The sequence below is a fragment of the Pithys albifrons genome, chromosome 9 (assembly GCF_047495875.1).
Source record: "Pithys albifrons albifrons isolate INPA30051 chromosome 9, PitAlb_v1, whole genome shotgun sequence".
NCBI lineage: Eukaryota > Metazoa > Chordata > Aves > Passeriformes > Thamnophilidae > Pithys > Pithys albifrons.
Window position 1 is genome coordinate 8138819 of NC_092466.1, and position 16882 is coordinate 8155700.

At 37.3% G+C, this 16882-nt stretch overlaps 1 protein-coding gene across 2 annotated transcripts in view; it reads right to left on the reverse strand.

Annotated features, from left to right (window-relative positions):
- ATRNL1 (attractin like 1) overlaps positions 1-16882 on the reverse strand; it is a 469005-nt gene that overhangs the window by 38948 nt on the left and 413175 nt on the right. The window lies entirely within an intron of this gene.

A 16882-nucleotide genomic window follows, 5' to 3' on the forward strand; every position in this document is an offset into this window, starting at 1 on the left:
TGGTTGAAACATGGTTTTAATAATGCCAAGGTCATGGGTTCAATCCCCTGTGTTGGCCATTGACTTAAGAGTTGGACTCGATGATCCTGTGGGTCCCTTCCAACTCAGAATAGTCTGTGATTCTGTGAACTTGATGACACAGAGCAGGCACTTGATGAAGTGAAACGGTTTATGTTGACTGTACCTCCCAGAACTTTGTTGCCCTTGTATCAGTTTCCAACTCGATGGCTGAGTGACAGCTACAGACTTTGTGTAGCAGTCAGTCAGAGACTCCAGATGAGCTTTTTGGATAGGATCTAAGGAGGGAATGGCTGCTCAGCACCCTTCAGAGCCGCCCAGTAAGGTTTGTCACGGCAGTTGCTCCAGTATGAGGAATGGTGCTGCATCTTCGGTGGGCTTTGTGCAGCCCCGCGTCAGGATGTCCCCGCTGTTGGCCCATGTGGACTCTCCCTGGGAGCTGGGCAATCCTGCCTGGGTGGGACAGGCTGTGGCTGGGGCCATGTTTGTCAATTATTACAATGTTCACATCCCAGTCCTGCTGTAGGCATTTGGTTTGGGATATAAAATCCAGTCTGTCTTGAATTTTTCACAGGGACTGTCAGAGCAGGGAAGAAGTGCAAAGTGGCTTCCCCTAGGGGTAGAAATATTACCTGTGCTGAAATTGGCAAAACTAAATTCTATATCTAATGAAAAAAACTGACTCTTAAATGCCTGACATGGTTTCTGAGTTTTCTTTTGACTACCTGGAATATTTTCATGTACCTCATCAAATTAAAACCCCAATAATTTATGATTAGAAGATGCAGAAGAATGATGCTTTCTAAAAATGAGTTTTCATGTCATTACTGATCAATGGAGGAAAATCAGAGAAAATAACACCTAAACATAATATCAGGGAAATGGCGTTTGAATAAAGCTCTGCTTGCCCAATAACAAACAGTGAAAATTCATTACAGAATTTCTTGGTATTATACTGATGGAATAAATTATCAGATTATAAAGCTATATTAGATTCTTAGGGGACAATATTTATCCCACAGGTAAGGATTATATGAATAATTTACAAATTCCCCTGTGAAAGAATTATGCATCCTTGCAAGCAAAATATGTGTCACAGATCCTAAATTTCCATGCACCACTTCTGCTGGGACCTAAGCCATGCTTGTTTCCTAAGACAAATTTCCCTTCATTAAATGAAATTTTCATTGCACCTCGCTACAAAGTGCCACAACCCTGCACGGGGAAATAACTGATCCCTGCTGGCTGACTGTACCAGACATGAATCATCGACTCCACTGTGTATGGAAAGAGATGGGCATGTGTGTGGGAAGAAGGAATTAAAGCTCAGGGCCAAGATCTCTGCAGGAAATCCTAAAAATAGGTGAACTTAGGAAGAAGCATGGAGGAAACTTTCTGGTTTCAGTGTCAAGTCACTTGGTAAAATTAAGGTTTTAGAAGAAAATCTGCATCAACCACAGCCTTGATTTTCCTGTTTCTCTATAAATCCTGCATATTGCCCAAGTTCAGAAGGACAATGTCACATATCACATACCTCTCACTTTAGGTATGCCAGCCTTTGACCTATATTAAACATTGGTATTTAACAGTGTAGGAAGGATGGATATTGTGCATATGCAAAGGGCACGCTGAGGAAAAGACTGAAAGATAAGGTGGTATACTAAAAAAAAAAAAAAAAAAAAGGCTTCTGAGCACTTGGTATCATTTTAGTAAGGTTTTCTTTTCAAATATTCAATTTACCCCTCCATTCCTCAGCATTCTACCCTCCTGCTGTACCTGTCTTTGCAAAGGAGGCATCATAATAGGGGACTAATACAAAACAATCAGGTATATAAAGCTTGGAGGAATTGGGCTTATTTTGAAATAGAGAAAGGTGATAGGGTGTAAACAGAAAATATAAAAGACTACAGAGAAAAGGAAGGAAGGAAATAATCTTTTTTCCATGCTCATTTTGGGCATGATAAAAAGTAATGGGCTTAAACCATAGCAGAGGAAATTTAGGTTAACCATTAGGGAAGATTTTTTAACATCACAGAAATGCATGGGGGGAAAAATTTCCTAGGTAAGAAGCAGAAAGTCCATTTTTGTATGCTTTTATGAACAGGTTAGTCAAACATCTGCCAGAAATTGTTTACATGCAGCTGATACTGCCTTGAACAGGGAGATGGGAGTAAATGATCTCTAAAAGTCCTTTCCAGCCTTATTTTTTTTATGATTCTGTAATCAACTTTGAAAGGATCTTGGCATCACTCCTATTGAAAATAATGGGAGTTTGCAGAGTGTTCTGTAATGGCATTCCAGATTTCCTCCAGTACAAACCAAGGTGGAACTGAGCATTTCAGAGGAGGGAAGTGGGACCTCGAGCTCCAGTAGCTGCAAGAAGGGTGGTAATTTATACCTAACTGCATTTGTCACACTCAGTATCTTGCATTGCCAAGCTCTTTATAAAGCAGGAGAAATTTGATGCCTCTTCAAGGCCATTCTTCAGATTCTGTTCTGAATTGAAGCTGTTGTGTGGCTGATGTTTCTCGGGTGGATGAGTAATTTTAATGCATTGTTTCACATAAATTAGAGCTTTCTCTAAGTATGTTTCTGAGCAAATACTCTTAAATAATCAGAAAACAGTAAATTAAATTATACATTTTAATTTCAATCCAAGACACTATTTAAAGCTACATGTAACTCTTTTCCCATATCAGTCTGAACAATCCTCTGATGCAGCTCAGGATGTGGCTCACTGTTCTGCCAGCCATGGTTTGCTGTTTTCTAAAATACATCCCCCTCATTGTTTTCATCCTCTACACATAAAAATGCAAATAGAATTTATTCAAATGCTGTTTTGTTGGTACTGGTATTTAGAATTTAATAATTTCAATCTCCAGAAATTGTAAAGAAAGTTCCATGTGATGTTCACAAACATACTCAGATCATTTTGTATTTTATGATCAACATTCCTTTGCTGCTTATCCAGGAAAAGATGCAGGCTTTTCTTGAATTTAATGTGTTATGCTCTAATAGTTTGTACTGTAACTTGTTATGCTGTTTGCATATGGATACATTTGCAGGTAACCAAAATCTCTCTAATAAAACTTCATTGTGCACTCTCAGCTGCAATGTGCTATCAAAGATTCTTTATCTACTTTCCCTCATGATGACTAATCAGTATTTCGTTATTGTGGACAAAGATTCCTGCATGAGTGTATTTGACAGGAATCATTTATCCGCAGGAAAGAATAAGAGATTAATCTGCACTTTCCTGGGAAAAAACAAAACAAACCAAAACCAAACCAAACCAAAGCAAAGAGGCACAACCCAAAAAGGAACACTATAATATCATATATTGAGATACTGATCTGAAATTTCATCAACAAATAGTGAAGAGGAATCCTTATCTTTGACTCAATCTTTTCTGCTGAGACAATGCAGGGATCTGGAAATTAATGAATGACGCTATGCACTAAACCATGCTATGAATTGTTTATATTTTTTCTCTTACAACAATGAATCTGAGAACATCTCAAACATTTTTACCTGCCACATCCTCACAAAGTAGCATTTCAGTGTTACAGAGGGCATAGAGAAACACAGTGCATCCACAAACACATGGGGATCTGGCAACACAGCAAGGGCTAAAATTAACCCTGGGTGAAAATTCCAGTAGGTGCAAGTCCCCACAAGAATTTTGTTCCTTTTTGCAATGGTTAACTCCAATCAGCCACCTAAACCTTCCACGCTCACCTCTACCCAGTGACACTGTGTCACTACAGAGAGAGCTCTGCTGGACCCACTGCTGGGTGGATTGGAGCTGAAGGAGGGAGAGGCACACACAGCTGCAAACAACACAGGCCTGAAGCTGTTCTGTACCTGCAAAAGTGCTCTGAATGATGCTGCCAGGGACAAGGCTGAAAGCCTGGAACTGCAGCTCTGGGGATCCTACTGGTATATCACTGGCAGGACACAAGGGTAAGGAAGGTTACCCTTTGATCAGTGCCTTACAGGGTTTTGCCTATGCAAGGCACCAGGTATTTTATGTCCCATTTACAGTCAGATGCATTCAAAAGAAGCTGAGGACACCAAGTACTTCATAGAAGATACTTCAGACTGTGTATCATTGGACTGTGAATTATAGGTAATAAATACATGCACATAAATAGTTCAGATTAAGAACAGAATGGGTGATAAAGGTAGATACATTGTCATTCTAAACTTTCCATGATCATGTCATGTTGAGTCACACTCAACCCTAAATATAGTTTGCCATTGTAATTTTCTTTGTAGTCTTTCACTTACATTCTGTCATGTTTTGAGCACTCAAGACAACTTCTCTGAAATGAAAGAATTTAAGTGACAAGAATGGTCTTTTTTGACTTCTGTTCAGATTCATACTTCCTGCTTAGCAATTTGGAGAATTCACCTAATATTAACATTTTTCAGATCCAAACATTTTAGAAAGGGTAGGTTTACAAAAAGGGATTCTTTTTGAAGTGATTCACACTCAGCTACTAGTTTAAAATGGCCCTCTTTTGGATGTATTATTTTGTCTGCCATTTTTCCTTATTAACTCACTCCCAGTCATTTTCAAGCTCATCTTCTCCAGTATGAAAAATGTCTCTAGCTTAGTGCGTGACTTTCTTGCCAGGTCCAACAAATTCAAAGAAGCCCAGCTACACCTCATTTTATGTTTTTATCTCCATTGTTTTATATATTTAACGGATTCTTTGATTTTTAGTTTGGAATATTTTTTAATATTCCTTTAAACAGTCTGGTTTCATTTTATGAACCTGCTAATTCTGTGTGCCTAAACTCACCCCTTCTCATTCATTCTGAAAAGCTTTAAATTTGCTGTATTTTGTAAGGAAAAGTTGAAAATATCAGCTTGCAATGTGGTTTGGTTTTGGTTTTTTGTTTAGTTTTGCTTTTTTGTTTGGTATTTTGGTGTGTTTTGTTTGTTTGTTTGCTTTGTTATTACTCTTTTTTAACCTGAGAAATTGGAGGAAGGAATAACCTTGATATCAGAGAAACCTGCCCCTCTAGAGCGAGTAGAGTACAGAGTGGTGCATCCTGCAGAAATCCTTGAGCACCTCTGCAGTCAGGCATGATTCACCAGGCTGTACAACAGCCTTGCTAGGCCCAACTTCATTCCATAAACAGCATTTTGTGGTTTCTACACTGTTCCCCATTTCATGTTTCACAAAGACTTAGTCATCTGGATGTACCATTTACCTGGTCCTGTGCGTGGGCACAGTGCCAGAGCCAGATGGCAAAGGGACAGAGCAGAGAGGTGCAGAGCTCAGCCCTGGTCTTGCACAGACAGCACTGACCTGCATCTACTCTATTCCTTCAGGACAAGAGCTCACACGTAGATGAGTTTCTCAACTGTTCCTTGTACCTCTCAGTTCCAAAATTATGAAGCAGAACTCTGCAATGCATACAAATAAGAGAAGCTGCAAATTTGTCACAGGAAAGGAAGATTTGCCATAACAAGGAACATCCCTTCTCTAACTATGACCTAATTAACACAAACCCAGAGTTCTCAGCTGTCTGTGGGTGTTTCAAGTTGACATCTTTGCTGGGTCCAAATTGGTTTCTTCAGAAGGGCATTTCCAGTGCATTTCTATTGTTATGGGACAGTTCATCCACAACCAGAAAGGATGTGGGCCATAAATGAGTTCATTGCTACATACTCACTTTCACTACAAGAAGGAAAGTATCCCATTGAGATATATCTTCTCAGTCTGCTATTCAGTTTTACTTACAGAAAGTTTTGAACTTGAAACCTTTCATCCTTTCCTTTCTCCTTACGACAGTAATTGAATATATAGAGCACAGGGAGGAGTTCATTTCCCATCCCTCATCTTAAAAGTATTTTATACTTACTAATATTAGTTCATTTGTGTCCATAAGCTTTAAACACAGCCTTCTACAATAGTTGCACAATATTGATTGAAAGGGGCTAGATCAAATTATTCTAGAAATTGAGCAGCTCCAAACTTTTAAGAGCTACTTTTAAGGAAGAGCTGTCCCTATCATGCTTTTAAACTGCTAACAACAGAAAGCCCTGACATCCTTCTGTCAACATTTTCCTGAACCACAAATTGCTCATGCATTAGAAATTCACTTGAAATGGCATAAAAAGGCTGTGAAGTAAATGTATTCCTGAAGCCTGGGTCTGCAAGCCAGTGTAATTTCAGAAAACACCATACAGGCTGGAAAGACAGCAGATGCAAGGACTGAATTTAACTATAGATGATAACTCAATTTATTTTCTCTGTAGTCTAGTAACTCAATAAGTCTTTAGCAGTTTGGTAAATAAACAGATGGATGCCATCAAACGCCACGGAATGATAAATCTGATTGGTCTCTGTATAATTTTGGACAGCTTTATCCCAAAAATAGACAGTAAAAGCATCTTACCACTAGAGTGTGATAAAATAAATGTGGGGAGGTAGATTATGGGCAATTGCATTGTCCCAGTAATGAATGAAACTTTCCATGATGCCAAGACTAAGAATCAGGACAGATCTCAATGTAACTCTTTTCAGTCACAGATTGACTTCTGTTGATTAAAGAAAAAAAGATGCTTTTCAAGGAATTCAAAGTTAGAGGAAGGAGAAATAGGTGATGGGACCCCTGCTGAAAGATTTAAATCATACATAACTTTAACTTTGAAAGTTTTATGATTCTAATTTAGGTGTAAGCCATCTGCTCCACATTGTGTGTGTTGCTTGAATATACAACCAGACCCCCAGTTTCACACAGGAAGGACACTTTTCATCCAGTGTGTCACCTGCACAGGGACTTGTTCTCTTTACCTAATTTTGCAGCTCTAACTAGACATCTGTTGAATCCTCAAAGTTTAACAGATGCTCTGTTAGGTTAAGGTGTACAACCACACGGGCTGAATGCACTCAAGACAGGCCTTATTACTGTCTATTTTCTATGTAAGAAAATATCTTTGTGTTAATATCAAGAGCAGCTGAACAAAATGCTGCTTTACAGCATTATCTGACCATTAATATTTCCATTTGTGTAAAATAAATCATACTACTGATTTTTTCATGAGATTTCTATTAAAAACAACATAAGTATTATATAAGCTCTCTCAGCAAAATTCTCAAGTGAGAACTTCACGTTTGTTAGTTGTCTTTATGATTTTTTTATGTCTTGTTCTTTCCTTTGTTGACATCTGTATCACTCATGTCAAAAGAATAAAAGCACCATATGATTTCTTTCTATGAGGGAAAGCTTAGCCTTGCAAAGTGCGTAAGGGCCTGCCTGGGAGACAATCAAATTTGAAGACCTAAGTTTACAAAACATTTTCTTCTTCCTAGTTATGAATTAATTGTCTACATCCTATCATTTTGCTCTGACTTTCCAAAGCCTACTAATCCTCTGCCTTCTTTATCACACAATAAGCAAAAAGGAAAAAAATAATTACGCTCCGTAACACAAGTATGGGATTTAACAACCCAGAAAAGAACATAAGACCAAGTTCTGTAAACTACAGTTGTTTAGAGCAAGTGATTATGGTGAGGGTGTTGAGCTCCAAGAAGAAAGAGGCAAAAATATAAAGGAACAGCAGTTCCTCACCCCTCCACATGGAGCCCCTTGAGGGACCCTGAGGCTGTCCCTGCCATTTGGCAAGGCAGGGAGCACAAGGGCCTGGTTACCACAAATCTTGCTCAGACCCTCCAAGGGACAAATCACTGCAAGAAATCTGTCCCCTTCTACATCAACAGCAAAGCACAGTCTGCAACACATTGGTCAAAAAAATTCTCGACTCTTCCCTAATTTCCAACGAATTCATTCTAACTGTGCAACAGGGAAGCCAAAGAACTAAAGAAAGGAGCCTATGCACATTTTTAAATTCAGAAAGCCTATGAGAAAATGCCTAAAAGGATCAAGAAACAAAGGAGGCTGTATTGTAGTGGAAAACAAAAGTAAGAGCCAAAAAAAATTGTCAAAAAATGACGAGATGAGTTAGACCTTGCAAAGGTTTAGTAAAAGAAGCATCTAAGGGTTTTCACTGTATATAACCAAGACACCAAAGAAGGAAAGTGTCATTATTTAGATAGGATGAAGCAGAGATCAGATATTTTCTATATACTGTGCCAGGAGGGAATTATTTGATGGTTTTCAGGGAGAGAGATAATGTTTATCGAAGACCACCATCAATATAGATAATGGAATGAGGATATGGACACAAAGGAAACAAAAGTTTTATGCAATGACATTTGGGTAATCAGAACACTAATTCTGTAAGAATACAAGAAAACAAAACCTGGTAACAGGGACATTTAATAATCTGTCATGTCAAATCCATACAAATTGAGAACAGTAACTGCTGTTTATTACAAACTAAATACTATCTAGGTTCAAGGCAAAAATTATTTCATTATTTTCTGATCTATTAATCAGACTCAGCTATGTGATACTCTGCAAGAAAGAATAATTAAAGGCAAGTAAATGGAAAACAGGTCAAAATGCACCAACATTTCATCAGAAGTTGTGCCAGAATCTCCTGATAGTTTTCTCCAATAAATTAACTTATTTTCTGGGTAAGAACAGACAGTATATTTTCTGGATTTCTGAAATCTTACAACGTGAGAAATTATCCACAGACAAAAATTATCAAAAGATGAGATTTCAGTAGAGGAACTATAGAGAGTGAATAATGGCATGAAGGAGAGAAAACAAAGATTAGTTTCGAAGAAAAAGAAGGGTGCTGAAAGTATACCATGGAAAGAAGAACTAATCTTTTTACCAGTCATTTTTGCTTTCATTAAAGAGCTTGGCACTAAAGTAGGAGGAGCTGCTGAAATTCCATCATGACAAATACCTCTATGTATCATCAATACAGAGAAGGCATAGAATATAATCCACAAAGAGATGCGTGACCTCAGGAACTTGAGGAATACACATGTACTCAGATTCAGCAGCAAAATTCAAAGCCATGTATTTTGGGAACAAGCAGAAACTAAAAGTTTACTGTTTGAGGAAGAAAATAAGGGCAGGGATGTAAGAAGTTGGCCACAGAAAGACCAAATTGGAAGGGGAGAAAATTGTCTAAAAAAGGTAAATGTTAAAAGCAACAAAATGTTAATGCCAGGGGGCAATGCCAGATGGGACCTCACATGGTACTCTGAGCACAACCTGGTCATGCAAGGTAAAAAGTGATGAACTGGAGCTGAAACTGGGACAGTGATACAAAGATGTGCAGAAGACTAAAGAATATTTTTAAAGCAGACCTCATTTGCCTTGGCAATGAGATATGATTGCTGTGTTAAAACATTGTGGCTGAAAGATGAAAATACCACAACCTCCAAGTACTTCAGCTGATGGTGAGCAGGCAGGTATGGCTGAAAGATGGTGACTCCTTCCAGGTTAGAGCCTTTGATGTGAAGATTTGGGTCCTAGTGTGTCTGTCCTTGGCCAGAAGCTTAAAATCATGAGCATTCCTTACTGCTTCTGTATTCCCCATGACACTAGGGGAGAATAAATCACCAAATTGTCACTTGGATGTAACCTGCAAACAGCTCTGACAGCCTCCAGAAACAGTGGAAGAGATGGCCATGATTGTGCTTAACCTTCCTAGTGCTCAGAATTTTACACCCTCTTCAGACATTCTTTCAGTTCCCTTTATGCAACGAAAGCTACAAAAACCCCAGGAAGAAAAAAAAGAGTTGTAGAGAAACAGTGACAGTTTTGGTTTGAACAATGAAATGTTCACAGTACTTAACAACTTTTATTAATATGCATCATTTTATTGAGTCCCTTCATGGAAGGGAATCCAATGATAAAGTTGTAGAACAACCATCTCTACTGCCTCCATTCTCCTGCTCTCTCTCTCTTTTTTTACTTTTCTTTCTTTTTTCTTTTTTCAGCTGATAGCTTCACAGTATGCAGTTTACTGTCCAATCAATAAGTTACTTTAGCCAAAGTGTGTGGAAGATACATTGCTAACATTACACTGCTTGTCCTTAATTTTAAAGCTTTTATATTCTTCTCAAGTAAATTCTTCAGAATTTATAGGAATCAACATTCTATGGGCAGAATAATGTAAAAACTAATTCTTTACAGAAGCACCTAAAATGCTGCAAAAGACCAGACAAAATCAATACCTGCCTTATTCTTCATAACTTATAAAGATTTCTGTGCTAAGAACCTCTGTTCTTTCCAGGTAGACTTTACCTTGCAGGTTGCAAAAGAAATTGCTTTGGGTTTGGGCTGGAGAAGGGGTGGTGGTGGCTACTGGGTCTTATTGGGTACTTTGTTTTTGCTATTGCCATAAATATTTTTTAAGTAATCATGGGCACCATCTGCCACTTACCACTGTGTTCTTTTCACGGTATCAATACTATAAACACAGTCTGCTCCCTCATCTGATGCAGTGCAGAAGGATGGAATTAAGCAGAAAATAGTTACTCCAAAAATAGCAAACTCCTTCAGTAAAATAATCTCCAGAATAGATGATTTCAGTTTACACCAAGTCTTATTTTTTTAACTGAAGAGAATTCCAGATTTTGCATCTTTTGAGATCATGGCAATCAACAAACCAGTCTCTCAGTGTAATAAGTTGAAGTTGCTGCTTACTATGCTAATTAGGAGTTTGGTTTTAGTTATAATTATTAAAACTCTTACAAAGACCATTTTGATTTTCTCACACAACAATAATTTTTTTTTTGGAGCATTTAACTGGCAGCATCTTGGTAACTAATATGAAGCATCCCTCAACACAATTACCAAAATTACATTTCCATACAAAATGTTCCAGACATGCTTTAGGTTAGAGAGAAAGATTAACCTCAGTCTTCACAGTCTAAACAGTAAAGGTAAACTCAAAAATTTCTGTTCCTCACAGAGTCTTTTATAATAACCCACCTTATCTGTAGAGCTTCTGGTCAAATGAATATGGCCACATCATCTTTGCATAATAAAAACAATGCCTGACTCACCATGGATTTTAACACAAATTCTAGACATCCTCATGGTTTCTGTGTGATACAAAGTTTGACTTATTTCCAGTTGCATGTTGACACTTAGGAGCAAACTAACACAACTGAGATCTTTCTTTCCCAATCTTCCACTATTTGAGAAATCTTGCTAATCATGTTGAAGGGAGGTTGGGGGAGGTGTCCCTCATAGGGGTATTGTGTAGTTGGTTTTGCTAAGGTTTTTTATTATGTTTTTGCTGTTTACATGTCACGTTATCTACATGAACATAAAATCTACTTCTTTGGTGAATTAATAAAAGCTTATATCAATAAAATGGCAAATAATGAAAATAAGCCAATAGTCTGTCTCTGAAATTACAAAGAGAGACAACAGACAATCTAGAGAGGTGGACTGTTACAGAACAGAAATATATTTACTTCAAGAAAAAGTAGAATGTCCTTACTTTGTAGGGACTGATAAACCAGCTAGGAAAAAACAGAATGCAGAACTATGTTTGGTCTTATCCAGACTTCTGTCATTTTACAGAGTTCTTTTTCCCTTTTGCAATGTCACTTTTATGGTTCTTTTTCATGTTGAGGAGTCTAAATAACTTACCAGTTATGTATATCTTCCCATTTCTACATCTGCCCCCACTTCTCCCAACATTCAGCACTGTTTTTTCTTCACTAAAGCCTCCTAGATATATGAATAATTAGAAGCACTATTTCTAAATGGAAGAACAGGACAAATAAAGCCTTTTTATATAACTTCAGTACCTCTTCTATAGGTTAGGCTCTTCTCCAGGTTAGGCTCTTCTCCTTCCCTAGTTTCCTTTTGCTCACTTGAAGGCTTCTCTTTTTTCTTTTGCCAATAGTTATTAGTCCATATATGCCTCCAAACTGCTGTGCACTGGTAAGTCACTGTTTTCCAGCTTGAAGAGGTTGATGATCTGGCTGAGCCTCTGCTCTAAACAGAAGCAAGACCCAAGTCCTTTTCTTCCCTCTTTCTGAGTGCAAGGATGGTCTCCAAGGAGGTGAAATGGCATAACAGAATATGTCTGAGAAGACAAGGGCTTGAAGAGGTCCTTAAAATGAGGCTGTCAGGTTCCCCCTTGACTCCTCAGCCCCACTGCTGCTGTGGGGCAGGAGCTCCTCAGTCTGCACAGGGATGGCCTTGCGGGTGCAGAATCAGACTCAGATGTTCACCTTGGCTTTTCCCTTTGAGAGCATGAGAAATGCTGGAACCCTCAACATGTACACAGAGTCCCTGAATAATGTGTACTCCATACTTCACACTGTACAATTCACTTTATATTCTGTTATTAAATTTTTAATGAATTTTTGCCTGTATTTCAACACCTCTAAATACCCTCCAACATGCAAAAACCCCATAAGAGATCCAACCATTTTCTGTATGTCTTAATTACAGTATATTTTCATCTACATCTTTTACTTACATTTTTATACAAAAAAATCTATTCTCATCTTTGGAGCACTACTGACTTTATTGAGTTTTACAAGTATGAAAGGACTGAGCAAGGAATGTGTTTGTAACAGGCAAAAATTCATGGGACTTACATGTCCCCATGTATATCTGCAACTAGTTCACTGCATCCTGAGGTAGGTGCACACATGAACTCATTCTAGGTATGAAAGACAATAATTTATTGCTTTGTTTCCAAAGGTCAGAAAAAATGAGCAATATAAGTAAATATAATACTCTATAAAAACTAGTAGTTAATTCATATTTATTAATGTGCCTCTTATGATATGAATTAGCTTTTTTATATTTTAATCAGAGAAGATTATAAATAGAATCAAGAAAGCCTTGTTACTGTTTTCATCCAGAGCTAATGTTCTTGTAGAACACTTAATGAGTCGTTATTCATTATGATGGTGAGTACAGGGAAGGCAGATGGCATAGTAGTTTTATTGATTCTGTGATCCTTCTGGAGCTTGCTGATTAAATAGGAGTGCACACCACAGTTAGTGTGGCCAGAATTACAAGAAATTCTGTTTTTCAGTCAAGGGTATCAGACAGAAAGTTTCAGACAGCACTGCTGGAGAGGCCTGTGAAAAACTAGACTTTACCATCTTAGTTTATACTTAGAGCAACAGAATATTGCACATAGTCTTCAACTTTAATTTCCATTTAATTTTTAAGTGTCATTTTACCTGTTAAGTTGGACTCACCTCACCTAGTAATGGCCATATAGATCTTAGATATCCACTAAGGTTTTAAAGAGAGACACATAAATGCACATCTGAGGAGACCATTCAGATCACTGGCTTATTAGGGAAGCTCCTTTACTGCTGCTCTATCACTTTTACCTTCATGGTAGTTAAGAAAATACTGCTGTGTGAAAGTAACATAACCTGTAAATAATTCAGAAATTACAACCCTTGATTCTCTGATTTATTTTGAAATGCTTATTCTCTATTTTGAAATGCGTATTCTCATTTCTCTTTGTGCTTTACAGCCTCTATCCAAGAACGATGCAAACATTGTTTGATAAACTTCTTGTACAATAACTTGATATCTCAAAGCCTTAGTAGTAATGATGACATGATCACAGTTCTTTTATCAGAACTTATCACATTACCAAGCTATTCTTTCTGTAATGCCCAATAAATCCCCAAAGCTGTGTGAAGACCTTGAAGGAGTTTCTCTTGGCCCTTCCACTGCTGGTAAGTCATTGGCACTTTCTTCTGCATTAATTTTTATATTATCCTCTCTTTTTTGGTCTAACTTGTTTTGTCCAATGCCCTTTGTGATGTATAATTTAGTTCCTTCTAGAGATTCTAGAGATCTGGTTCAGCTGCTCTTGTTATTAGACCTGCTTTGATATTCAGAAGAGTTTAACCTATTTAAAGCATAGGGTCAGGGACTAGAGCAATAAAAATGATCCCTACCTTCAGATGTGACTCCAAACTTTTAAGACTCATATGCACTGCACTGGTGCATTCCTATTGATACACACGTGAATTGCACAGACAACTGCAAATTTTTGGAACATTTTGGTGTTGATCTGAGTAAGAAGGTACCATGCTGTCCATGAGACAACTGGAGAATGAAGAAACCGCATGTTCTATCAGTCAATCCAAAATTGAGAAATATAACTTCCTCAATGCTTTCAATTGATCATTCTAATTTATACTTAGGTTCTAATTTCTACTTTGGTTCTAATTTCTACTTAATCCAAGCAAAATTTCATTTAAAAACAGTTGCTATTCCAGAGAAGTATAATTGAACTGTCAGTTTATACCTAAAAGAAAATGCAAGGTCTGCTGTGCAACACCTAACCTATGACAAAAGTAACATTTATTGACTTTCCAGATTTTCAGAATGTTTAATTCTGAAAATTGTTTCTTTATTGAAAAAGTCCCTTTAAAAATATGAGTCACAATGAATAGCGTTTCTTTTTTTTTCAATAAACTCATTTTTATCAATATTTTGACTGAATCTGCGTGACCAATCTGCATAAAATCTATTTTAAATCACAGATTAATTTTAAGCGGTTTAACTGTGTCAGCCAAGCTATTACTTGCATACTTATGGAATTAGCATTTAGAGCTAAACAATGCTGTTGGAAGTTTGAAAAGTTCTGAGTATTTTCTGCAGGAAGTAGGGAACACAGAGATTTCCACGGGGACATATGGTCTCTGCTAGAGAAGTTTTTGTCATGCATAGCCTTTGGCCAAAGCCCACCATCTGTAGCTTCAACTCTTCCTCCAGCTGCTGATAAAGGTGAAGTATAGAACATATGCTGCAGAAAGAGCAACCTTTACATTTGGGGTTGATTTTTGCTTTTGGGGTTTTCAGTTTGGTTTTGGTTTGTGTTTGTTTTTTGGTTTTTGTTTTTGGTTTTTTTTTATTTTTTCCTAATATCCAGAAACAATTTTCAACAAAATATTTCTTAATGTAAAACTTAGAAAGGTAAAACCCAAATTCAGAATATAAAATACTAGAGATACAACTAACAACTCCAGTGGCACATAGATTAAATATTTGTGTAAAGAATTTGCTTTCTGGATTTTATAGAAAATGTGATGCAGAACAATACCAATATAGGCATTCCCTTCCTATATTTCAGGAATTTGCATAGAACAAATGAAACCCACAGCTTTTCATCATGAACTGAGAATCAGTACCATTGATGTCTCATTTAAACAAAGATGCTTGATACGCTGTCAGCTTTATCCTTGAATGATCCCAATGAGCTTGAAAATGGTGATATGCAAGTAATAGAGGATTCTAATATTACTTGGCAAGACATAATTACTGACCACACTACTTCCATCCAGCCAAATATCATTGTTTTCATCTGGCTTAGCTCATAGGGGAAACCAACTCCATAGCAAACGTGTGTGCAGCACAAAGTTTCCACATCATTTCCAAAAACTTGGCAGAGTTCTCAGTCTCTGCTCCCAGGAAGCCCAGGACAGAAGCAGCAGGAAGTGCTGCAGGACAGGAATGGAGTGAATTAGAGCTACAGGTATGCCAACAAACTTGCATAACAGCTCCTGCCCAGTCTGTGCATGGGCACACGGGGAGTCCATGAGTACCAAAACTCATCAGTCCCAAGAAAAAATGATTACAGTAATATAATCTAATACACTCTAATGGTTCAAACAGCATGGCTGCACACCTCAAGCATTTCTGTTTGCTTCTGACCCTGGACAAAGTGAAAGCTGTGGGACTAAACATTTGTTTATTTCCTAAACACCAAATAGCTGACAAATACCATAATAAAAAATGGAGGAATAGCATTCCCAATATGTGCCTGCAAAGCTGACAAAAGGCAAAGCAATAAGAAGACAGAACAGAATAGGAGGACATAACACATGTAAAAAAGAAGGTGTGTTCTTTCACAGATGGAGAAACATTTAGAATGACACATCTGATGTGGTTTTGAACCCAAGTCCTGTTTCAAAAAGCCCATTCCTCACATGTTTTACACATAGAAAAAAACAGCCATTACTTTAAAAAACTCCTTTATATGGTAAATGGAAGCTGATTATGAAGAAACCAGATGAATATATTTTTACTGTCGAGATGCACATTGTAGGTAAATTTGAAAACAGCAAAAAACCCTTCCAAAACCATTTTAATCTCCAATTATTTTTAATTTCCTTTCATAATGTTTTTTCTTGTTGCAAGACTATAAACACCTTCATTTCCTTAAAACATGAACAGGGAATATGCTAAATATCCTTCCTCTCTCATTGCTCTCTTCAGAGCACTTATATTTATATATTTCTTCCAGGAAATATATTTGACAAAGCATTAGTAACACTTTTATTTTCATAGCTCTTCCAAAAATTATACTCAAAGCCATAAACAGCATTTTAAGAACTAAGTCCTCATCTTAGAACTAAGAAAAAAAATATAACCCTTCCTCTTCTAAAACCCCCAAATAAATAACTGATAGCGATCAGGCCAAAAGGAGAAGAACACCCATCTGAGCTTATTTCCAACATAAGTCAACTGAGTTTCCTCTCATCATTACTCAATACTTTTTAATCTCTTAAATGGATTTTTGAAGGTTAAAAGGATATATTTTGGCTCTTAATGATAAAAGTTAGCCTGAAAACATATTTTCTGGTTTATAGGAGCATTTTGGACACATACCATGCAGTTTACTATTCCTTACAAAGTTGCTCATTTTTGTCAATAGCTCCAGTGAACTCTGGAATATGACACTGGTCACATGTGGAGTGTCACATCACTGTCTACACTTTGTTGGCTGCTTTGTATCATACTATTGCAGGCAGTTATTTAAAGGATTTAAAAAGTGTATTTAGGTACTTCCTGTTCAGGAAGCATTTTATGAGAATGGTTTTGTATAAAGATCTAGCACAGATCAGATAGAATAAGACCAATTACCACAAGAAGTGCTTTCAGATATTGCAAATGCTGCTTTAAAATG